We start from the raw sequence: 26,983 nt of genomic DNA on the forward strand, positions 1-26,983 counted from the left end.
TACAATGTTACTGAAAGCATAGGTAAAAACAACGGGCAGCATATACTTACATTCTACCTTGCTTTCCTCTACAAAAAACAGGTTGCTTAAACAAAGCAAGTAGTGAGAGGAAAATGAGATCTTGCTTGCAGCTATGTTTATTTTGTCACCAGAATTAAGTTTATCAGGTTAAGTTAATCACTGAAACTAAAAGGCATCATCTCATTGAAAATGGTGAGAAACAGGAAAAGTCATACCACACCCAGAAACCATGCTGGCATTGTCACAGAATAACCTGACTTTCCTCAACAAGTGACAGGTGATTTTTTCCAATCTACAGATGGTTATTTTTGTCCTCCCACTTCTGGTTTGATCAAAACCCACGCATCTAAATAAAAGATCTTAATAATAAATCCACATTTAAATACTCACCCAGGCTGAATGAGTCTGGTCGCTGTGCCAACAGGCAGTACAGGGGCTCTTTCTCTGTTTGTCTTCCTTCACTCTCCCAGGGATGCTGTGGTGTACCACTGAGCCACCTAGCAGCACCTCCACTTCTTCTTCTTGGACCATGCCCATACTCTGCTATCCAGGGGAATGTGACCACAAAAACAGATTTGATGTCATTTGTTCAATACCCGTGTGAAAGAAATCAAGGATGATTTTGACAAATGTCTCCTAGTTGTCCTTGGCCTCGTAATTATACAGACTCCTCCTCCCCAGTGACATGAGGGAAACAAACCACTTGTGCTGACTTATCTGCACAGATTTAATGTGGCTTATCATTGCAAGACTGACTTAAACAGATCATACAGATGTTTTGCTAAACAAAGTGGTTTATTCAGACTTAGATAACTTTTTTTTTATACTTCTTTTCTTTTGTTTGTCCTAGGTACAGCATTTCCACAGACATGTTTCAAGAATAAATTCTACTAACTTGTAGATTGTATCTCTCCTCTCTAAACCATCACTACTGTAAAATCTAAGTTGGAAGCATGGTGTGATTCATGCAACCTCTTCCTTTCCCACGTGAAAATATTTCTTGCTCCTCCGACACTTTAGGAGTCTCTCACACGTTCATATACACGAGGATCAAACGTTTATACATAAATCTCAATTGTTCTTTATTTCAGTTCAGCTTGAGTTGACTCAGATGTAGCTTACATTTCCAACCACATCTCTCCAAGCGATGTGAAAATATTCTCATATTTCTCCAAAGTGTCACAGGGTACTTCCATCCATTTCTTAAGCAAAAACATCAGACAGGAAGCAAGCCTGTGGCTGGAGTCAGCATACCATGCACATCCGTCTGATATCCTCAAAAGGCACCTTCTGTTCCCACCACTCTACCATCTTCCACGGGGTGACAGATCTCCACAGTTTCCCTGTACGCATGGTCTCCTATCTGTTTTGGTGTCCTGATATCTTCATCTCTGTGCTTTCCAGTGTCAGAGGCTCATTGCTGCCTGTCCATGCCGGGAAGGTGTTGTGAGTACTGTGGACCTCGAGTTATTAGTTTGTGGTTGCACAGCCGCCGTCTCACAGTGAGAGTGCTGTGACACTGCCAGCTGTGAAAAGTTTCCCTGTGGGCAGATTCCCCTTCCCAGTTCCTCTTTTAGCCACTTTTTGCCTCCTCCTCTCTCACCGCAGCCTCCTGGCTGCTTGGCCAGCAGCCTGCTGCCTGCTGTCATCTCTGGTGCAAACAATCACCACAATTGATTTGAGAAACTTGCAGGACTTCACAGCTCCCAAGGAATGAGCCTAAATGTTCGAAAATATCTAACAGGGACAGACTTTTTTTGTGCCATGTCTTTTTTTTTTTTTCAATTTTAGTAATTTGCTAAGGTGCTCAGTGTAAGTATATTTAAACACAGTTTACAGCAACAGCAGCATTTTGTCTTCAACTGACCACCATTCTGTAGTCAAAGACCAGGTGAAAGACCAAGGATGAAATGTTGCAGATGCCCATGTTTCTGTTTATGTGCTGATGGGGACAAGTCACTGTTAGTTGGAAAAGAGGTGACACGGTTGTGGCTGCTTGCCTGTGTTCTCTTGTATTGTTTCTCTGCCTCTAAGAAAGAGTGACACCAAGAGGGAAGAAGTTCTTGATTTTTTCTAGGAGGTTTTTCAGGGCCACCTGTTGCAGAATTAAGAAATGTTTCCACCAAGAGATTAGCAGCCTACACAGCTGCAAGTAGCTTTAATCCACTTTGTGCTCGGGAGCACACACAGGCACTGGTCTTTGTGCTGAGCTATTTTCACTTATTGCTGCATCTGTTTTCAGTGGAAAGTGCTGAAGACCTGCTTGTCCTCTGGGAAGAGCCAAGGGAGGCTGCAGAAACAGCTGTTCTGCATAAGCTGCACCCATCCCCTGCCTCACACAGTCAGACCCTCAGCTGGGCAAGGCAGGTCTGGCATATGAGCTGTCTACGTTTTGGAGAATGTGATGTGGGCGTACAGCCATATCTTATCTCCTGCCAGTCAGAACAAGCTGCCCTGCTGCCACCCTGGCACAAGATTAAGTTTGCTTTGTAACTCACTAAAGAACACTACCAAATGGCCAATGAAAAAAGGTACTCAGGTTTTCCAGAGAAACTACCCAGTCATCTGTAGTCCTCCACAGACTTCTTTGATACCTGACTTTGCTGAGGAGGCACCTCCACAGAGGTATGCATGTGCCCTTTCTCTCCCTCTACCTTGAACAGATGGCAGTTTGCCCCTACACTGTCCCACAGAGTTGTCAGCCCGTGAGGATTCTTCAAGACTTGCAGTGTTTTGCTTAGGTGAGCAAGGTTTAAAATGGCACAAGAGCCTGGGAAAATTGTTCCCTCAAGAACCACTTCCTGCCGTTACACTACACTGTTTTTGTTTTCAGCCTGAGGTGTCACATAGGTACCATGTGTATATGTTGCCTCCCTCTTCAGTAATTTTCTCTGTTTTATAAAAGGAGATCCAGGTGAATCCAGTGTCTGTTGAAGGTGGAGAAAAGGCACAAGCTTCAGTAGCTGACTCTGCATTATACAAATACTCCAAGAAGGACTAAAGCATAGAGTACTCTTTGGACCTTTGGGAGAGATTTGACCTATGTTTCTTTCTACAAGTGAAAAAGAGAGATAATGTAACTAGAATGAACCAGATAAACAACTCGTACTTTCCTGAGTGCTGACTGCCTCCAGTTCTGCCTTGGCAGCGCACAGTTCTAAACCCATTGCTGTGAAGGCTGAGTTACTAGCACAGCAGAGAAGAGTCTGTGTACTTAAGTGTACTCATGAATTGATTAAAATAGCAAAATGAGAAGATCAGAGAAGAACCCCTTCTCAAGCTTCATGCAAATTAGAGTGTTGTTACTGAAACTGACGTGAGCAGCCATTAAAATTCTTACCACTTTTGGGAGTATCACGAGTCAGGCAGGATGCTGCTCATCAATATCCTGCAGTTCTCCCTTAAAGGAAGGCCCCAGAAAATTCCACTGCTATCTGCTGTATTTCTGCCACTTCCCTGAGGGAGGTGTCACCTCTACCTGCTTGTGGAACACCATATAGATTTACATGGGTTTGCATGTCTGCCAGAGGAGCACAGGGGTGCCCTGTGCCAGCAGCTTGAAATCTCTTGTTACCACCCCTGCAGATTTGAGTGTGGGAGGTATGTCAGCATATGGGTTAACACCAGAAGCCTTCCAAGAGAGCTTCCTGGCAGCTCTTCACTTCGAAACTTTACTGATGCTGGGATTGCTGGTGAAAAAAAAAACAAAAAACAACACACAAACCAGTACCAAAGATAGAAAACTCTTGAAGCTAAAAATACAGAGTAACCATGGGTATTGTGTGCGGTTGAATGAGGGGAAGTACTTGACCTTGTGCCCTGGGTTCCAGATGAGCAGTCCTGAGCCTGTTGAATCATTGTCTGACAGCTGGCTTTTTCATCTGTTTTAATCAGTGACGTTATGTGCCACATCTTTAAAAAAAAAAAACATACATAATTTCATACAAGAATTTGCCTATGGCAATTTGTGCCAGTTGCTAAAGGTACACACAACAGTCTGTATCCATGAGCAGCAAGGTACATTTTGTGTAGCACATTGAATGTGTACGACTTATATCCATGTAGACAGGAAGGAGGTGAACAAAATATGCACTATGTGAAGAGAGGACTCAAGGACATTGGAGTTCAATTGCAACAACTTACTATTCATAGAATCATAGAATCACAGAATGTGTTGGAAGGGACTGCAAAGATCATCTAGTTCCAACCTCCCTGCCATGGGCAGAGTTGCCAACAACTAGACTGGACTGCCAAGGAACGCATCCAGCCTGGCCATCCCTCCAGGGATGGGGTATCTACAACCCCTCTGGGCAGCCTGAGCCAGTGCCTCATCAACCTCTGAGTGAAGAATTTCTCCCTTACATCTAACCTAAACCTCTCTCTTTCAGATTAAGTCTGTTCCCCCTGGTCCTACCACTATCTACTTGCATAAAAAGTCGAACCCTTTCCTGCTTGTAAGCTTTTTTCAAGTATTGAAATATTGCAATTAGGTTTCCCTGGAGCCTTCTCTTCTCCAAGATGAACAATCCCAACTCCCTCAACCTTTCATTATAGGAGGAGTGCTCCAGCCCTCTGATCATCTTTATGGTCATCCTTTAGACCTGCCCCAACACCTCCACATACTCAGATTGTCTATGAATCTTTTCTGGAGTCTTGTATCTGAATAAGAGAATTTTGTGGGTTATGTGGGAATTCCAGACAGATTAATTCTGTTCTTGAGCCTCCCACAAATTTCCCACATATCTTATACAAAACATCTGACCTATCAACGCCTCGGTTTGTTGGAGTTTTTTTGTTTGTTGTTTTTATTTTCTTTTGTTTTTAAATAGTGTTCATATTGACACTGCTTTGTATAAGACTTTTGTGTACTAGACCAGGTGTCTGAGACGTCACATAGAAGCACATTTATCTAATGATGTCGCTGGTGCGATGAGCAAAAGACACCCTTATCCTTTGAAGGTAAGATGTTTCTGTAAGAGAAAATGGTGGTCAGAGCTAGGGAGGTGATCAGCAAGCTCTAAAGAGAGGTTCATAATCACAGCTCTCTTTCTATTTGTCATCAGAACAAGCAGTTTCATCGAGTACTGACTAAAGAGGGATGCAAGATTACCTTGGACTCTTAAGAAATCCCTCATTTCCCTATTTGAGAAAGCTGCAATCACGTGTTTTCTCTGAATTTGTATGAGTCCTGGTCATGTTATTAGAAAATACATACAGAATTGAGACTTACTGGCAATCGATGTAAGTGCTCAAAAAGTTAGTAAATAAATCACTGTACGGCATAAGAAAAGTCTCTGGAGTACGCTTGCGTAATTCTTTCTTTCATGGGAAATTTATACCGATTTCTATCACTATGACATTAAGCCGAACAACAACAAAAAAGAGTTTTGCACAAGTATTTATGAAGCCTTATAAATAAATGTACAGTCACCAGTTTCACGTGACTTACCGTGGAAGAACAGCCATACATTTACTGAAAGACTAAGACAAAGGTATAAATTTGATTAAATTACTTCAGCCTCAGCTAAAAAACTCAGGTTTCCTCATCTGACTCCAATAGTTTCGTTTTGAATGTATTATACAACATACAATAATATAAAATATACAATAATCAACATTCATATCTCACTGCTGGAGTAGCGAAAAGCTGTAGATAAATGCTTAGACACTGTGTGAGAATTTGCTACAAGATTTTGAAGACAGATGTCATGGTCGACAAGGTGCACCAATTCTCCCACTGAGGGCCAGTTATTTTGGTGGCTAGTGTGCAGCCTGGCTGCCACTCTCCGTCACTGCTTTTTTCTTAATCCATGGCAGCACATAACAGATTTTCTACAGGTAATCAGAAACCCAATCTGATTGGGCAGAGAGGTTTTTTGGTACCACAGTACTGTTTCAGAATGCACCAGTGCTTAACCTGTCACTCTAACTAGTATTTACATTTAATTGCATTAGGTAAAGAAGAACCTGTGTAAAAGTTTGTATCAGATATGGACACAGAAGTAAGAATTTTATATTGTTGGGTTCTGATAATAATGCTTAGTAACTGGGGTGCAGTAATACTTCAGAACTGCCTTGTACTTCTCCTCTTTTCAAATTCAGCCACAATTTTCACATTCTAAATGCGCAATGAACTTTAAAATACTTTATATTTACAATAATAACAATAACAACAAAATCATCTAGTCTATTTAGAAACAAGCTGCTCTACAGAAAAACAATAACAAAACAAAAAAATCACATCAATGAAAAAAAAAAAAAGGCCTTAAAACAAGTGATTTAATGGCCTATCCAAGAATTAGATATCTCCAAGAAAAAAACAGGTGGAAAAAACTTGCTCAAGAAAATAACAGATTTTCCTTTACCTGTTTGTAGAGGCAAGTTTCCCATTTCTAGAGTCGTGACGAAAATGCATTAAAAAAGGTAGTCACATCCAGACTGATTAAAAAAACAAACATTTAACAGAACATTCTGAACTAAAAAAGCAGTGCTGTCAAAGCAGTATTTCACAATATCACATCAGTTTTGCCAAAATAGGATTTTAGATAAAAAGGAGAGGAGAAATTCCTGACATTATCAGATGATCTGTTGCAAGTCCAAGTTAGGCCAATTGCAGGTCTGATTTCTTTTGCCAAATTCCTATTGTTTGCCTAGTGTTCTTTGGTGACAATTCAAACATTCAGGTTTCAACAATTTCAGTATTCTTTATGAAAGCAGTTCTTAGCCCCTTTAAATGATTTTCAGTCTCCTTTCTTGAAGTTTTTTTTAAAAAGTTTTGATTTCTAAGTGGTAAAAGAAACAAAACAGTATTTACAATGTTTTTTAATAGATAAATATTTTATGTAGGTCACTCCAAAAGTAACACTTCCTTTTTATTTCCATGGGAATCACAACAGTTTTCAGAAAATGCTAGATGGCAACACCTTGCACAGCCAAGTAGCATGCATGAGATTTTATTTTCATCCTGTTGCTCTGGGACATGGTGTCACTATTGTGCTTGGACTGCAGTACAGATGAGTGAGACCATCATAACTTATGGCCCTATTCTTAACAGTGTGATCCTTACCCAACAGTCACCTCCTTTACTCTGGGATGCATGTGCTTCACATTTGCTCAAAGTGGTATGGACACATTGCCAAGTCATGGGAAACCATTTAAGTAACTCACCTACAGGTAACTTGCATGTGTTGTAGGCATAAGATTTCATTTTTATTGTGGGTTTTTTTTTTTTTTTACTTCCTATTTGCACAGTTCACTGGATTCAGTGCATCATTTCAAGTTTCACTGTAGACATTTTAGGTTACTAAGGTCCTGGTTCAGAAAGTACCTAGAATTGATGGGCTGACAGGATAAGTAACATTCAAAAGCATTTCATAGGCTTGCTAAGTACAGACAATGTAAATGAACTGAAGTCAGACTTTCTAGGTTGTAGTGACCACAAATATTCTGTTTCTGACTTTTACTGTAGTCTCAGCTGACCACAGTGATACCTTTTTTGTTGGCAGAAAATATTTCTCCTTTTATTTGAGAACAAGAGTTTGCTGTGATTTTCTAGGCATGAGTTACTGGATTTTCTACACAGAAGAAGAGATATTACTTCACTGTAATATGCAGAAGCACCAAAAAACTATCACTGCCTTGATTTGATAGTAAGACAAGGCCACAACCAGGCTTGGGAAATAAGTGTTCCAAGATACAGCAACACTAAGGTGCAAAGGGAAATGTTATCCCATTTCCAAATTCCCTTCTGTCATCTTTGAAAAGACTATTCTATCATGCTAACCACACAGTATAACTACTGCCCACATCATCAGAGATACACCATGTCTCAGAAAGCCCACCAGCTGCCTTTTCTGTTGTGGTGGTGTACAAAACTCAGGAACATGGAGCAGAGAAACAGCTCAACATAGAGACCTTACTGTACAGATAGAAACACCTATTAGCAAATAGAGATGCAACCTTGCCATTTTATCACTTGGACTATGAATCCATAGCTGGATATAGCAAGAGATATAAATCAGACACACCTTGAAATGTGGCTAACAAAGATCAACATGGGATTACTAAGTGAAATAAAATAATTTTTTGTTTGCCCATGTCCACAGAAGTACAATAAACAAATATACAGACAACCAGCCTTCCTTCAGGAAACAAGCCTGCTTTTTGCATTCTTAAGCCATGCAAAATTTTTCTTGGTCACTATTTGCTGAAACACACACACAGAGGGAATCTCATTTCCTCTGTGGCACTTCACTGTTACTGACTGTACAGTAGGCCCTCACTAAGAGATGTCCAGCAGCTCTCTTCCCTGTTAGACATGCTGGATGAGCTCCTCATCAGCTCAGGACTACCATCAGCAAGTGTGATTGGCACAGCAGTTGTGGCAAACCACCCCAATGGCCCAGACTGTACCTCCCACAAGGAGCGCCACAGCTAGCTCCTGCTGGCATGATGCTTGGAGCTCCTGATCTGTGTACCATGGCCTTGCCAAATTTCACACAAACCTAGTTCTTCCAGTCTACAGCTTCCAGATATTCTTTTAGAGATGCTGAAGAGAGGTCAAAAGTGTCCAGGATGCTCCCAGGGCTGCAGAAACTCTGGGCATTGAGAGAACATTCGGGTGCTTTTTCCCAGCACAGCCAAAAACAGGCCCTTCCCAAATATTCATTGAAAGAAAACTCAAAGTTAGGTATATAGAGTAAATATTTCATTTCTGTGATTTCTAGAGACTGAGAAAGAGGGAGAAAAGAGTGGGAAGCATCAGAGAAAACATCAAATTCAGAGAAAGGAAGAGAAGGTGCTCATCAGTATATCAGATCTACACTGGAGCAGAGAGATATTCCTGAAATATTGCACCCCATGGAGAGCCCACGTCAGAACAGATTTTCCTGATAGAAACAGCAGCCTGTGGGTAAACTCACGCTAGAGCAGAGGAAAAGTGTGAGGAGGAAGAAAGAGCAGAGAGTACTCCCTGCATTGACCATGCTCCCCACCTGCCCTGTACCACTTGGAGGGAGTAGAAGGGTCTGGAGTGAAGGAATAGAGCTGAACCTGGGAAAGGAGGGAGGAAATGCATTCTTTTAATGTTTGCCATTTTGTTTCTTACTGCTCAAATCTATTTTAACTGGCAATACATTAAATTGATTTTCCCTAAGTTGAGTCAGTTTTGCCTGCCATAGTAACTGGTAAGCAACCTCCCTGTCTTTACCTTGGCCCACAAGCTTTCTTATCCTATTGTGTTTATTTGTCATCCCAGGGAAATGAGAAGGTAGAAAAGAGGGAGGAGGAGGTGGTGAAGGTCTCTGAGTGGACATGTAGCAGTTAGCCAAAGTTAACTCAGAACTGTCCTCTTTTGGTATCCATGGATTTCTCTTTTGGTGGAAGGGGTAGAGAGATGCTACTTTTGCTCCAAGCCAAACAGCATGTCTGGACACAGCCACAGGCTGACCAGTATGTATGCTGCAACTGGGAATCACAGCATCATCTCAAATAAGCCAAGAATGCCTCACTGTAGTCCAGCAGGGAACGCCTCGTTGAACACCCCAGCCTTCATTATAAGTAAGGGTTTGGTACAAGAGGTCAGATGAAGATTTACTAGCTCAGGTTCAGTGCTGACCCAGCCATCCTGTTCAGCACAGTTTTGTGAAGAGCAGTTGCATAGAACTCTGCCCTTTGCTGCACCCCACAGCCCTCATCATCCGCAGTACCCCAAATACTAATACACAGAATAATCAAGATTGCTGATATAGACAATAATCCTGTCTCAATAGGTTTTCCTGACTTATTATCCTGTCCACATGAATTTCTTCATGAAACAATCGATAGATAGGTCAAAATAACAATGTATTTTTATGGATTTCAGCAGCCTAAGAGTGCATCAGCGGCCTTTTGTTACTAAATACAGCCATCTAGTGGTTCCTTCTTGTTTCTTGCTTACAATTTTTGAAAACGTACAGTGCTGTTCTTTACTGTTGGTGAGTAAAAGAGAGAGAGGATGCACAAACAAGAAAATTCCTTTCCTCTTCGTCCAGTGCATGAATATTAGTCTTATGTTTGACATGAAGAGGCCACTTGGCCATCTCAGCTTTTGGTTGTGGCTAAAGAGCAAGCATAGTGAGGCATGGATGCTGAACTCCCAACAACACCAAATACCTAATTCCTGTTAGAAATGGCAGCAGTTACCTTGCTCCTCATATTAATCCAGTGTTCATGCGCTTATGTGCCTACAGGAATTCCATACCCAAACCACCTCCTGGTGTATTTTTGGCAACTTTTTCTTCAGAAATCTATTTACATATGGGATTATTTCCCAAATAATATGTTTTTCTTCTTACTTTCTAAAAAACCTATTTTAGCATTTTTTTCTCTGGGTCAGAGAAAAGCTGATTCAAGTTGAAACAAAAATGAAGAGCACACATATTTAAGGTTTTATTTAAAAATTGATTCATGTATCTGAAGGTTAGCGTTTCTCAGAAAAAGAATCATCCAGCTTGGGAGAAAAGCTCACTCTCCCAATGGCTGGAAGCTGAGAGGCACCCAGCAACATAGCAGTGCATCTACCCTGCATCTACCTTCATTATGAGGCGGCACTGCTGGCACATGCCTGCCTGGCACTGCCTGCACACCTCTGACTGCCACCAGAGAGCAGGTGTGGGATGGCCTGATGTACCCCACAGCTTAGGAGCTGCCTCAACAAAGGCTGAAAGCAGCACTTAACTCCAGCCTGGGGCGCACAAGGCTGAGCTCACCACCTCAGTGCCTTTCTGTGCCAGGTTGGTTGGCTGGCTGTATGCCCTCCGACCTGGGAGCTCCAAGGCATTACCTTTCCAGTAAACATGGCCATCAGAACTAAGGGTGGCTGAGAAACTCTCCTAAAGCAAGTGAGTCCTTGCATGGAACAAAGTAATTCAGTTGGCTTTGAGGAACAACCAATTTTACCCTGTTAGGGAATTGGCTGGAGTACCATGGGTTTAGTCAAGATAACTTTCATGTAGTGTAAGCCCTCATGATCTCCGTCATATGTTTCTTAAGGTAAAAGAACTAATCTAGTTTTTGTTGTTGTTGTTTTGTGGGTTTTTTTGTTGTTGTTTTTTTGCCAAAATCCAGTTTGATGTCTAACTAGAAGTTACTCTGCAGGATCAAGCTGCTGCTAATGCAATAAATGCTTTCCAAGCAGCTATGCACAGCTGAGTGTGATGGAAATCAGCTCCTTTTTTAGGAACAAGGGAGTGAAATTATGGTACAAAGAGGCGATATGGGGTTTCTTTGACAAAAAGCTATTCAAATGACAAAGCTATTTGTCATCATTTGACAAAAAAAATGGCACCCTTCTTTAAGTCCCTTTCCAAGAGATGTGCCAGTACAAAGTGGCCCTATTATGGAGTTGTGGTATAACTCCAGAGACTGCAGTGGAGCGTGCCTTTCAGAATACAGGAGTAATCAAAAAGTATTTCAGGGCAGAATTGCAACGTTCTGTAATAATCCCTTTGATCTTGCCCTCCTTCCCCTGTGTGGGCTGAGGCCACGCGCTATAAATGCAGCTTCAACAATAGAAGACAGAAACTAATCTCAAGTTGCTCAGACACTCTATCTTTCCCTCCATGCACAAACGTGCCTAACCAATTTGAGGAGACAGCAGCTTCCATCAAGTACCTAATCATGGGTAATTCCCTCGGTGCAAAACAGCTTACAGTTGGAGAGTTTTACACAATTTATGATTTTCCATGCATGCTGGGATGCAGGAAGGGCAGATTGGCAGGCGCTGTCTGGCTGAAACCACCCAGTTTGGGTGGAGCAGGCTTCATGCAGCTCCAACTGACAGTTTCACTCTGTCACCAGGCCAGTGGAAGAAAATTAAACTGCCTGGAGTTGTTACAATTAGGCATCAATCTCTGCCTCAGTGCTGATTAACTCCTTAATGTCACCCTGCACACCAAGCTAGTTATTACTCAGCTGTTATCACGAATCTCCAGCAGATTACTGCCCCTCCTGCAAGCGTGCAAGCAACGATTACTTTTCCCAAATCCATAGGTTTCATTGTGGACTTAACAGACAAAAATGGGACCATCTCCTTATCCCTGGGCTCTCCCGCCAGCAAAGCTTGCACGATGCTGCTGAGGACAGGAGCAGCAGCTGGAGAAAATGCCTGCTGCAAGAGAGAGGGAGCATTCAAAGACAGCATCTGAGTGTGATGGAAACTCCTATGGTGGACCTTAAAGCGCTTTACAGAAAAAAGGTACTGTCAAAGTACCGATGACAATCCATGTTTCCTTTGTGTCTTCAGCAGGCCTCAGCAACAAATAATCAAAACGCAGTTGTAATGCAGTAGCTGGACTGGAGCCAGAATGTATCTGTACAAGCTAGAATTATTTGACTGTATATGATTAATGTTGGTCTTGCATTGGTTTGCAAGGAATCACATTGGCGACTACTTTATCCCTAACTCAGAGGACATGAACTGTAAAGAATTTTTCCCCATTATTCTAATATCTATAATCTCTTAATGTTTCAGTATATTTATGCCTGCATTTTCCCCATGAATAGAATATTCTCCTCCTTGCTTCAATATTGGGCTTTCAGATAAAGATCTTGAACAGACACAGGGAATGAAACCGTTCTCTGTCAAAATGAAACACAAGTTCAGAACAAGCTCCTGCTCAGCTGCTGGCTGCTCCTGAATATTTCTAAGTGCCACAGCTGCCTTGAACTTTGACAAATACCAGCAAGCTGAGTAATCACAAGTCTATGGGTTCAGTTGCATCCCATAAAAACATGGCTATAGTTCATTCTCTTCCCTCAGATTTTTAATCTTATGATTTTGCTTCTCACTGGGCTGTGGAGGTAACATGTTTTTTGTGATAGAGAAGGAAGAAGACATGGGGAACTAAACTACAGCCTCCTCTATCACATACCTGTGTTTATATCATGGTTCTTAAAAGTGTATCTAGTACTGTAGGAAAAGGCAGAATCTCAGGACTCAACTCAGGTAATGTGTGCTAAGCTCTCAGCTCACAGCAATGATCCCTAGGTCTCTTGCTTTGCTCTTTTACTTACCTTTTCCTTTGTAGTCTCATACATCGTAAAGGAACACACAAGTGCCAGCAGGCAGAGAGAGCAGTGGGGGATCCAGGGGTTGAGCTCTCCAGGCAGCAGGGCTGATTGCAGATGGCTTCCCACCTTGGGAGCCATCATCTCTCCCTCCCGCAGAATTAATAAATGTAAGAGAGCTACCAGCTTCCTAAATGTCAGTATGACCACCACTTGTATCTGTGTTAATGGACATGCTAATATATAGGACCCAGGTGGAGAAAAATGCATTTCTCAGCCCCAAAGAATATCTAATGCTACAACAAAGGTAGTTTTTTAAGAACTGTTCTTGCCTTCAAACACTTCATACCTTGTATCCTTAAAAGTATAGCTGTCCTTTACAGATCTATCAAAGCAATTTCCCAAATTTCCCAAAGTGAAAAACAATCAAAACAATGATCTTTCTTTTGATCCTCTGAAGCCCAGGCTACTTGGCTGACTGTACCTCTCTTCTCGTAGCTTTCTCAGACAGAATATCTATTCCAGGACATGAGACTTCTTTCTCAGTACATTGCTGAGGATTTATGATGGTGCAGTGCTGCAGTCAGAGTGCAGCAGGCACTGAGCAATGGGCACAGGGCACACCTCAACTGTGCTGGGGGCAGAACTGCATCAACAGGTACTGCAAGTGACGCAAACAACTCTGCCAGTACTTTGTCAGCCTTCTCCTGGTTACCTGGTTAGTGTTTTTGGAGTAGGCTTCCTTTTCAACTAATCCTAATTTTTTATTTCTATTAATTCACTTTAGTGACACAGAATTATATCAGCCACTTATCCTCCTCCAGCAATTAGCGTCCTTTAGTTGCTCCTATTGAGCATGACACCCTACCAGCACCCATTGGACCCTGATCATTAGCAGCACCAGTTCAGTCACGTCACTGTGTGTTTGTTCCCCTACAGCGCACTCTACTTGTACACTTCCATGTAGCAGCTTCTGCATCAGCAGGTTTGGAAAATGGAACGTTCTCTTCTCTTGTCTGCTAAATAAAAGCAGGTTGCTGAGCGGCTCTGTAGCTTTCCTCCCCAAGATTTTAACAGCTCCAAAAAAGCAGCAGCATCACTGCAGTGTGACTCCGAGGAGGGAAATGGTGATGACACTCATTGCACATACATGCAGATCTTGTAAAATTAGTGGACACATGCCCGTCAACTAGTAACTGATCATAGACAGGACTTGGACAGTCCATTAAATGCTTCCTCTTTAACAACTTGAAACCAGAACTGAGAAATTGAGCTCTGGTTTCAATCTGAGTAGAGATGAGCAGAGAAAATTACTATACATTTTGCTGTCCAAAATGTCAGCTCTGTACCTGTGGCTTGCTTCTGCACGAATCAGCTGAGCTTTTGCTGTGAGCTTGAGTGTTGACAGTGTAAGACTTCGTAGAGATGTATTACTCACATTATCTCTGAGAGATTTTAGCTCTCTGGGAACTTTCAGCCTCCTTGCTTACCTTGTTCACATTTAAAAACCCTGAACCTGCAGCTGGGGCACAGGAGCAGAGAAGCTGGTACTACTGCTACAACATACTCTCCATCTCTTCCTATATAGGGTAAGAAGTGAATTTTTTTACACACAAGGAATCAAACCTACCTTATACACCTATGAAATCTCAACTATTTACTAGACTTACTCCTTAAGTTCAAAGTCATAATACCAAAGAGTTTTCTAGAAAGGAACTAGAACCTATTTTAGACATATATCCATCGGAAACAGATGAAACTCCTAAGACCATCACACTATCTATACTGTCATTGACAGCTTTTCCTCCTAATGCCTTCTTAGCCATGATGTTCAATGAGCTCTGCCTACTGAGGAAGCCAACTAAGGGCACATGCTTATAGTTCACCAGATAATCCATGCCAGGGAATAAAACCTCCTTGCAACGAAAACCTGCTTATCAGAAAAAATTTAGTATCTAGAAATGAAATAAACAGAAGTTGCCCTAGCTTCTAATAATACAGAAAGTTAAGGTTGCTTCCTAAGTCAAACACCTGAGAAAAGTATAACTGAAAAAAATAAACCAGCCAACAGATCAAAAGCTAAGTTGTGGACAGTAACAGGGTTTTACACACTTACTGATCAATTTTGAAACTTATTATAGACTTACATAACAAATTATTATTTGTCCTATGTAGTAAATAACGTCTTACTTGCAAAATGCTTTTAGAAGTGTGAAGATATTCCTCCTAGCCACGGACAAAGATTTGCACTGCTGCAGTTGTTCAATAAGCAAGTAGAGGTATAAAGAAAATGAATGAAACGCCCAAGGCAGATTATCAGCAGATCAAGGTTTACTTTAGAAGCTACTATCCTGAGGGTCTTATTCAGTCCGACAAAGCAGGATGCCTTTTTTAGAACAGTTTGAAATGGGTAAAATCCTTCAGATGTATTTAAGAGAGACATTGCAGGTTCTAACACTTTTCTACTTGGGAGATAAACTTGCCTGCTACTGGAGCATTAATAAACAAGTCCATTATGCTTTGTGATTAAAAAATAAAAATAAACCCATCTACAACTAATGTTTACTTGAATTTGATTAGGATTAGGGTTAGAATTTAGTTAAATTATGGGAGATTTACTCCATATGATAAGATCAGTTCCTCTCTGGGAAGGGAAGATGTTAATGAACCTATTAACACATTAGTTTATTGGGGCAGAAAAGCATATATGAACCCACCATTTGAACTATCTTCCATAAAATTGAGTCATATGGGTTGTTCCATTCATTTTCACAAGGCACATTCTTACAAGAAGCTGCAGGGATTACAACTGTAAAAAACTTTGCCTGCTGAGATGCAGTAATTAGCATTACTGTACTTCCTGACTGCCCGTTTGGCTTTCTTGGCCCAGCTGGTGGGGGGAAGCAAACCTTTACTGTTCTTGCTTTATTTCACAGACCTTCTATGCCTGAGACTTGCTGGAACTCATGAGGGATCTCTGGTGTGCTACCCACTGTGCAAGAGTCATCTTTCCTACCTCTTAGTCCCCTTTCCCAAAGGGTCACACACAGCTTGCTCCAGGAGGGGAAATCTTTGGCTTGTGTGCGCTTCCCTAGGTCAGGATATCTCACAGAGGTGCTCAGTCATGACAGCAAAGTACTGGGTAATATGGGCCCATATCTGTATGGGAGTTCAGATTCAAGCTTGCCAAATTTCTGAAGTACAAAAAATAGGGACTTGGTGGAAAAAAGTCTGAAATAATCCAACTGACTGTGCCTGGAACAAGTTTGGGAAAAATAACACACATTATTCTGCAGGTATGTCAGTGGAGGGATGAGATATGGCAGGAGACAATGACAAAAAATGAAGGGGAGTAGTAAGAAATGAAATCAGAAGAGTATCCTTCACTGCAGGTCTGAATACCAAGACTACCATGGCTATTGCTAGGTCTGGGAAAGCAAGAGCTCTCACTGTGTCTTGTTTTCACAAGACAAGGTTGACCAATGTTGATAAATGAGAAAACTTGAAAACCAGACAGCCTCTAGTGCGAACAAAAATACTTGTGACTTAAGAAAGTTCTATTTAGAACAGGGATTCCTAGATGTTTATGCTGAAGCTCAGTCAAATTTAAACTATGTCTGAAAAGAAACAGAAGGAATTGGCTGTTCAAGATACAGCCCTTTTCCTTGGGGAAAGGAACAAACTTTTAGTCTGTTACTTCAATATTCCCACACGCATACTCCCTGATACTGACGTTCGCCTTCCAAGTCACCTAAACCTACACAAAATGTATTGCTGTTTGCATAGCCTCTGGTTAGTAAAACTGTAGCTTTACACACCTACTCACACAAGAACTGTGTTTCATGGTTTGTTTTGCTTGTTTATTTACCAACCTTAGCAAACAGCATAGTTGATACAGCCTAGTCATTCATTATTACCTTTTTTACTAGAAGAAAATGCTAGCCATGGGACATAAAATTCTCATTAATCTGTTCAAAGTTAAAAGAAAACTTTGTTGGGCAAGTCCATTCCTTAAGTCTGCTTCTATTTTTGAATCTCAAAGGTGCTGGTTCTGTCAGAAGCAAGCACTAAAATCCATTATCTCTCCTAAGGTGCTATCTTAATGCTGTTCATTTCTGTATTCACACTCATACAAGCATTAAGACCTTGCTTTTATATAGTACAAGACAGAGTAATCTTTGGGGGGAAAAGTCAGAGTCAATATAATTTGTTTTATGGTCATAAGGATGGCAACATTGCTCAACTGCCTGGCACCTCCGGCAGTGAAGGCAGGGTTTACTCTTGTGCATCCTGCAATTTGTCACACATTTCAGTCCCCGAGTGGGACAGTGACAACATTAGTGTTTTCCTTGCTCTGTACTGGCTTTGTTAGGTTTCTCTGTTGAGGGCTTTCTCCGAGCTGAGGTCTGCTGAACCTGGACCAACACCCTCATGATTCATCATCCCCTCCGTGCAATAGTAATGTGTTGCTCAGCTACCAGAACAAACTGACATCTGCAGAAACAGCACCCAGGCACCTGAGCCAACTGCTGCCACACCATAAACTGGGAGGAGAATCACAATGCCAGTACTGCTAATACAATGATTGCAGTTATCCCCCTGCCCTTGGCAGAGTGTAGTAACCCCTATAATGAATGGAGGGGAAGTGCCATCATTGCAGGTGACAGGGTGGTAGACTTTGTAGTCTCTAATGTACAAATTTAAATCTGAAACTAGGCCTGCCAAAACGGCAAGAAAAAAATAGTGATGTTGTTTTCTGTTAGGACACATATGACTCCCTAATAGTTTGCAGGCTTTTCTGAATCATCAAAGTTAGTGAAAATATTCTGAGTATCTTGAATGTGCACCTACTGAAGTTATGTTGTACTACCACAATTGCTCTTTCTCTAGGGCATGGGAAAGTACACAAAGAACAGCATTGCTTCATCTGCTTCAATCACAGTGGCGGCTGACGTGAGCAAATTGGGGTTTGGGGACACTGAGGAGTAAGAGGAAGGAAAACAGCTTCTTCATTTCTTTCCAGATAAGGGTGGTGGTGTTGCATTGGGTGTTGTCTTTGAGGAGTGGCTGCATTGGCATCCTGAAGAACAACAGGCTCAGATTATTTGCCAGTTTTAGCAATCAGTTATAGCTAAATGCAAAAACATCTGCAGACTCAATGTACCTTTCAAATATTCACCTTCCCAACAACTCTACAAGACTTTATTTTACATGGAAACAGATGCACTGAGAAGATGAGACGCTCTGAAAGATTACAGTGCTCCATACCAGTAATCTCTGGATTACTGGCCACGCTTGTAGGAAAAACTGAGGATTCCATTCAAGAAAATCACAGTTAAGCTCAACCCCATTTCCTCCTAACACTTCATACACAAGAAACTATTAAAAGGTGGAGACCTTCCTGAAGCAAAATCTATCACTGAAGTACTTTTCGTACATACAGGTCACTAAAATGTTGCTCTGCTCTACTCTCAAATGCATTGCAAACTGTGGCAGTAACAAGATGTAACTGAAAAAAGGGAGCAATCCATTCCAGAACATAGAATACTGGTATTTCACATCAGGGTTAGCAGTCATTTCCAGCATCCTTAAGCTGCTTTCTTTCTGAACCTTCATCCTTTACAGATGCTTCCACAATGGCCACCTCCTCCTCCTCACCATTCACTACTTCCTTAATTCACTTACCGACCTGGGCATTCACAATCACTCAGAATTTCTTGAAAAAAGTAATACCTAATTTGTTTTATCTTTTGCGTGAGAATTCATGGTCTTCGTTCCCTAGCATACCTAGCAAAAGCTTTCTTTGCACTATGGAAGAATGAACTATCCTGAATTTCTGCCATCTAAAGATTTCAAGAATAATCAGGTAGGAGTAGACAAAAATACATGTTAACATTAACTTGCTGAAGTGGAATGAAGAATCTTGTTTTGAGCGTGTTATTTGTTGTTTTCCCTACTTTCTCTTTGACTGCTTGAGGGCTGAAAGATTTGCAGTTATGGAGCCGTTGGCCATTCCATCTGATCTTTGGTCCAGGGGAGCTTGGAAAAGCTCTAAAACCAACAGCTATAAAGCCAAAAACTGTTGAAGGAACAGAAAGCTTGGTGTCTTTTATGTGAAACGTGGCTGCTTGTTTATGCTGCAGTAGAACCTCTTACTACATCAGTAATATTTCAGGTTAAATCATTTGCTAATTACATAATAAATAGCCTTCCCTTTGCTTGTAATTCAACTTGTACTACACAAGGAGCAAAGGAAATGTCACTGATGACACTCAGGACTGAAGCAGAAGCCAATACTTTACAGTGTATTATCCTCAGTAATAGCAACCGCATTGGTCATAAGTAGTAAATGGTTGTGGTGCAACTTCTCCCACACAAAAGATTGTCTCCAGTCCAGCAGAGCTTCCCTTGCAGTTTTGTACCAAGAATTTTCCTCAGGTAGGCCTAAGGAGGTCATAGAATCATAGAGTACAGGTTTGTTGGGAGTTGAAAGAGACCCAAAGGGATCGCCATGTCCAACCCCTGGCTCCACACAGCACCACCCAAAATCCAAACCCCATATCTGAGAGCACTGTTCAAATGCTTCTCGAACTCTGGTAGCTTGGGGCAGTGCTCACCACCCTCTAGCAAAGCACCTTTTCCTAACACCCAACCTATCCCTCCCCTGACAGTTCCATGCCATTCCCTCGAGCCCTGTTGCTGTCACAGAGAGCAGAGCTCAGCGCTGCCCCTCCGCTCTCTGTGAGGAGCTGCAGCCACCATGAGGGCTCCACTCAACTCCTCTGCTCTGGGCTGAACAAATCAAGGAACCTCAGCTGCTCTTCACATGTCCACCAAACCCCTGACCACCCTCATAGCTCTCCTTTGGATGTTCTCTAATATTTTTGTGTCCTCCTTATACTGTGGCACCCAAACAACACCCAGTGCTGAAGGTGAGGTCACACAGTGCAGAGCAGAGCGGGAGCACAACTGGAATGTCAATTTGAGTGTGGCTTCACACAAAGCCTATCCAAATAGGCTGTAGCCCCAGTTTTGGTTGAAAGGCTTTATTAAATAGAATTGACTCATAAAAATTGTATTGACTTAGTTTTTTATAACTGCTTGTTTCCAGTGTGAGAGCTTTCCTAATGAAAATTTTTCACAATTCCTATTTCAGTGGTGAATCCAGTCAAAAACAAACAAGGAAACTGCTCAGTGTAGAAACGGAAACAGGCAATGAAATGATTCAATGTAAGCCCATAAATCTCTAATTATATAAATTATATTTGTTGCTAATAATACATTTTGCTGGTGACAAATGCTAGAACAAGGACTATTGAAGTTAAAAGGAAACTATTACGCAGATGAAGGGAGAAACATCCTTTTAATATCATATTTGCATGCGTTTAATTCTTATTATGAAGATGGGTAAAGTTGTTGCTTTGAATTAACTCCATGTGGTTATGGTCTTTCCTTAATTTATGCCCACATGAAAAGAGTGGACCTCTGCAGAGTAAGGTCCTGTTGTTATGAAACCCTTCTCATTCCATGAACAAATGAGCAGCAGAGAGCTTCAGGGGAGGCATCTCTTGATAGACCAGTAGCATTTCCTTTACAGCTGCAACAGGCTGACCAAAAAACACAACACAGCACGGAAACCTTACCCATTCAGATTTGTTAAAAAGAGCACTTCTGGCAGTTACCTATACCTTTCTCATTAAAGTGGGTGACATCAACCTCCATCATGAAAGCAATGTCATGATTTCATTCTTGCTGCTTGGCCTTCAGAGCAGGTGAGCTGGTGATTTAAAGTTGTAAGAAAATATTTGCTGGCAAACATTCAGAGGTGAAAATGACCAAAAAATAAAAATCGAAATTTCACATTTTTAATTTGAAATGGTAGATAAACTATTATTATACTATTATATGTAAATAACATGTGTAAATATTTTTGAATTATTTGTGTTCCACTACCATGCTGTTGCCATGTGTTAACCTGCTCCTTCCATTCCCACCACATTAACCATTCCCCTCTGGCCATTTTCCCCCATGGCTCTAACCATACCATCAGTGTGACTACAAGAGTCAATGAATTAAGACACACAGCTGAGAAACTGTGACTGGTGGTGACATAAAGTCATTTTTCCAGACTGTTGCCTGCTACTGACCCATGGGTAATGGTCCTTCCTGGCTTCCTTACCCTATTTGCAGGATGTTTGCAATCACCGTTTGTTTGGAAGGACACAACTGTTAATTGGAAATTAGAACAGGAGGGCGGAGGCTCCTCAAACATAATTACAAAGCACTGTGCAATGTCCCAGCACTGCCATGGGAAAGCAGCTTGTAACTTTAATTTCAGTGCTGCGATGGTACTCTGCCAGCTGTCTCACTGCCCTCAAGCAATCACAGAGGAGTTGCTCCCATATGAGTGGAAGATGGCTGCACAGCCTGTGCCTCATGCAGCCTCACCAATGAGGCTTGGCGTGGCCCAGCCCTAGCCTGAGGCACATTTTCTGCCCAAGAACAGATACTGGATGTCTCACTGCCAGCATCTCAGCCCAGCTTTTTCTGCTGACTCAGCTTTACAGAGCTGTGCTGTGTATTTCTTCATCTATTGCGACAGGAGACATAAACTGGCTGCCCCATATCTGAAACAGAGGCTTTCTTTTGTTACCTTGATTAACTGTTTCATGCTAAGCTTAACTTTTGAATTAATAGATATTATAAATGCCTGGTATTTGCACTTACATGTTACTTTCCCAAAGCCAGATGGGAACTGGTATTTGAAGGGTATCAATTTATATTTATTTTTTGTAAGAGCTGGATTATAGCACTGTCTATGATAGCAGTGAAGTGAGGAGGAAGCACGATGATGAAGTTCTGTAAGAAGGATACCAGCACTTCCTTTTTTAGGATAGTTCTTGCACATTCGTTTTTTCATTAACCTGCTAATTTTTATCAATAACTCACTGTACATCTTCATTTTATTAATACAGATTAAGTGAGGCTTGATAAGTATTATATTTATAGGTGTAAATACCTGCAGAAGTACAGTGAGGCTTAAATTAAGCTTTCAGTGGCAAAAGTGTATGGCAGCAGCACTATAATTATTTGGCATTTATCTGCAGTTCCTCCCTGCCTTCAAAACTCTTTTCACAGGCTGTCAACAAGTCTTAGTGTTTGTATTTGGGTTGGCATTGACTCTCAAAACCAGGCGAGTGAGTGAGGAGGAGCTGTGTGCAAGCCCAGTCATATGTAATTTTGCTCAGTCTTCTGTGATCTCTCATCAGATAACCTTCAAAGCCCTGCCTTTCCCTATATTTCACTCAATTATCAGTATTGGCTGAAAGCAAGAGTTTGCACAGATTGCATTAGTTGTACTATTGTTTCTAGTAGCAAAACAGCTCCTGTATTCACAACAGCAGAACCAGGGTGAGGGAAAAAGACTGCTCACTGAAAACAAATCAGATTTCAGTTTGACTTTAAAGTCTTGGATTCATTGCTTGTGAATATTTTCATCTACCATAGACAGAAATAAAATAGTTGAAATGTTGTACCTGCATACTTTCGAAATAAAGATAAAATATTTCATTTCAAAATTTTATTATTCTGGACTCTGAAAACTATGTGCTGACAAAAGGAAACAAAACAAAACAAAAAACTGTTTTGGGCTGAACTCACAAAAGTAGCCAAGAAAAAAAAGAAAGAAAATTGTCCAAAGAAGCAATAATTTAGGTTAATTTAGCATGAAATTTCTTGATTTTGTACATGTGGTTTAGTGGGAAATATTGGTAATAGATGGACAGTTGGACTGGATGATCATGAAAGTCATTTCCAACTTTGGCGAGTCTATGATTCTATGACAAACTAAAAAATAAAAATTTAAAAAAGTTGTGGAACTGTTTTGATAACACTGAGTTTGCTAAATATCAGTTCCCTTTTCCAAAGTTAATCCACAGTATCTGGAGCACTCTTAACGCTTCAGAAGGAAGTAGATTTCACAAAACAGGCATAGTACATGATCTGTATGTGATCTGTAATATTCCATGCAAAATAACTTACCCAGGAGGGGACAGCCCACAATGCCACCTGAAGCAATCTTTACCCTTTGGAGATGTTTTGGTTTGATTGCCTTGTGTTATTTATACTTCCACTGCAATCTTTGAGTTTACTGCCAGGATGAAGTGGAAATGCACATGGAGAAACTCTCCTTCTTTCTTTGAACCACTGGAGGACTCATTCCTGCATGCACCATTGTTCCCCAGTGCCTCAGGGATTTGAGATGTAAAAGCAGATCGTGTCATTTCAAGTCCACCACTGCAAAAAGTGTTCTGGCAAGCAGTTCATCTGTCCTTATTTGTCTTGACTGCAAAGATGGAGACTTAAAGAAGTTTGTTTTCACCTCATTTTTCAAGTTTTCTTTCTGCAAAGCTACCTCATGCTAGCATAGATGCTGTTTAACCATGCACTGCCAGAAATGAGCAAAGCTCCCCTCCAACCTGTTCAGTGATGAGGGCTGCTCCTTAAAAGGCTGCTGCATGGCCACTTCTCAAAACTTGTGCCCTAGACTGGGCAAGGGAAAGAAGGAACTCAAGGGATTGCCCAGGGGACTTCTCTAAATTATCCAGAGTGGCGCTCATGACAAGAGAGGCAGAAGTCATGACAGGATTTGCTGATTCTGTGAAAATATTTTCGTCTTTGGCTAACCACCATCCACAAGTCATCAAGTCTCCAACATCTGTCTACCAACCACACAACCCTCTCAGCTGAGACTACACATTGATGTGAGGGTGCAGGCTGCAAGGGTAATTTGGTTGCTTATGTCTCCAAACTACTCTACAGTCAGGACTGCAAATACACTTGAGGATACCATTTTCACACTAAACTGGGTTTTTCTCTTGAACCTTGATCCTTGCCATTGTAAGAGTTCAGTCTAAAATGGCTGGGAAAATATCCCTTTCTTCTAATTTGCCTAATGTCAAGCAAGATTTTATTACTTCAAACCCTTATTTTTTAAGCAGAAATAAGAAGGGTTTAAGGGATAAAACCTGGTTGCATTAATACTTCATATAGGCTTCAGATATGAGTGTGAAAAGCACAGATGTGCTTGCCAGGACTGGGTGTGGTAAAATAGACAGCTTACCAAGGAGTAGGAAAGCTTTAGAGAAGTGAGGTGAGAAGATTTCTGTGTAGGAGAAAAAAAAAAAGAACGAAAAACTGAAAATATCAGTGAAAGTCCAAGCATGTTTTGCATACCTCACATTGGGATCAACTTTAGAAAAGCTGGTGATACAAAATATGGGTATATGTGGCAAACTTCACGTAATAATTCTCCTTAACTAATTCCTTCATAAGAAATTGGGTGTTGGGCATGCAATCCAAGTCAAGAACTGATAACTGAATGAATTTTCTTCCACTGGTTTTCCACTATTCTCTGGAAAAATCCTTCAAGCAACCTGCCACTCTCTCTGCTTGAACTGCATCTGAAGAGTCAAGGGCAATTTAGAGTGATTTATGATGGGCCCTCCATGGATGTCTAACGTAAGTTCAGTATGACAGACTCATTAGAGTAGCCTTTTGCAAAACTGTTTTTACAGAAAAACAGATGGCTTAGGCAAACAGCAGCACAAGGATGTGTTATAAAGCTGATCAGGAGAGGACATTTTGATCCAACCTCTTATCTTAAACAGTAAAGCTGTTTTGAAAGTTGTTCCTGCAAGTTCTTCTCATACCCAGAAGTTACGCAAAGAATTCTGGGATCCATCCACATTTTCATTCTGATTATATGAAAAAGAAAATTGAAAAGTTTTTCTACACCATAGGCAGAAAATCTGTTGAGCTAATCAGTGTGTATAGAAAGCACACAGGCCTTAATCTTTAAGTCACTTAAGGAACCACCTATGGAAGGATCAAGCAGAAATATCTGCAATCCTAAGGTTATCCATCCATTTTCCTAGGTTTGGGCACTAAAGAACTTTGGAGATAAAATTTAGGCCTAGCTGTTACAACACAGCTGCACCTGAATAGCAATTTTTCCTCAAAACCAAAATTTCTGACAATAGCAGTAATTTAACAGCTGAGAAAATAGTAAGGAAAGATCTGTGTGACTTCCTCCTTCTAACTCCCTTATTAACTATGTAGCAGTCTTTTGATTCAGTTGTCTTATTTTACCTCCCAATACAACCCAGAAGAAACTATGGTCATTCTATTCAGTATCTCTCCAGCAAGATAGTTTGATTACTGCTTCCTGCCACAGCATACAAATGGATCAGTTACCTCCTAGCCACGAGCTCTATTGTTCCATTCTTTTATTGAAAATACTCATCTTCAGAGCACAGAGAAGTTCACTGACTATTAAAACATGCAAGAAAGTATTCCAAGAAATTAAATTATAAGAAGTAATAATTGTTGTAGAGCTAAAATCCGCCAATAAAGAAGGTTCCTCTTTTTACCGTGAACATGTGTATCTAAAAAATGTTACTCAATTATGATCCAGATTTTGCAAGATTTGCACATATTGAATTGTCATTTTTCCTAGGAACCATCCTGCTTTCTGTAACTCCAGTAACTTCCCTTGCACGGACTGGTGTTGCACTCCAGAAGTGAACACAGCTGCTGAAATCAATGGAGCTGCCCACAGAGACATTCATTTATTCCAAGCACATGTAGGAAAAAGTGTTTGCTCTTCAAGAATGAAATGTCAGCCTCAAGAAAATCAATAATGGATTTGCAAGTGATGTCAACAGGGTCAAAATATCACTCATAGCATTAGTTCATACAACAAAATATGCACAACTTTAATACAGTCGCAAACTAGATTACATTTTAATTATTGATTAGGCAGGCTACATTTTAAGACCAATGGCAGGTGCCTGACAAATGCATAATGAAAGATGGAAATATCTGCAAAAGGAATCACAAAGACCAAGACACCGACATGCCACACATGCTCTGGAAGAAACACCGTAAATTAAATGGAATATACTAACTTACCTTTAGAAAGATTTCGTTAATTCTTCTGCTTCAGTTTGTACCTGGGAAGCTGCTTGACAATCTGCTTGTTTTCAGCACCATTTTGCCTTTCTCTTCTATTAGTAATATAGTTGAATTAAATGAAATGCATTTGTTGGAAGTTGCTTCCCCAACAGTTAATTTGACAGGAGGAGCAGCAAGGCCTTTGGCAGTGATGTCTTTCCTTCTGTTGCTGTAGCAGAGCTCATGATCTCAAAAGACAAATCTTGCAGTCATCTTTTCTTACTTGGTATCTCTTCAGCACTGTGATTGGGCACAAAGAAGTTCTAAGTCTTTCATTTTACTTATTTTAGTAGTTAGGCACCTTTTTTTTTTTTTCCTACAGGTGAGACATTAATTAAGAACCCTAAGAAATGGAACCAGAACATCAGGGGTTCCTTTTCTTTCTCTTATTTCTCCTTGGTTTCAAAATCCAGAATCGCATGTTGACTTTGTTCAAAATCATTCACCACTTTGCTTAGTTAATAATTTAGTTGACCTGGGTGAAGGTTAATTTAACAATTTAGTTGATAATTTAGCTAGATGATCACTTATCCAGTTTACAGTTTCTTGATAATCTAGTTTAGCCACCCCCTTGGCTTCTGGATTCAGCACCTTTTTCTGTTGAAATGGAATGCATTTTGCATTCTGCTTGCACCGTGCTCCCCCAAGTATCTGGTTCCACCATTGTGGCAGGGGCACTTTGGACAGGGTACTATATAATCTTGTCTACATTCCCTTTTCCCATGAAAGACTGGAGTTTCGAGGTCCTTTTTAAACCAGGCTATTCTACGATTCTATTCAGTCACTGAAAACAAACTGTTTTAAATACAAGCACTTGAGCTCTACAACCTGTAGTGCTTCTGCATGTTGGATATCCAACTGCCCCCCTCCTTTGTCTTGAATAAAGTCCTTCTCTATTTGG

Source organism: Lagopus leucura, unplaced genomic scaffold (assembly GCF_019238085.1).
Source record: "Lagopus leucura isolate 7727_CA_CO unplaced genomic scaffold, USGS_WTPT01 Super-Scaffold_73, whole genome shotgun sequence".
In the NCBI taxonomy this organism is placed as follows: domain Eukaryota; kingdom Metazoa; phylum Chordata; class Aves; order Galliformes; family Phasianidae; genus Lagopus; species Lagopus leucura.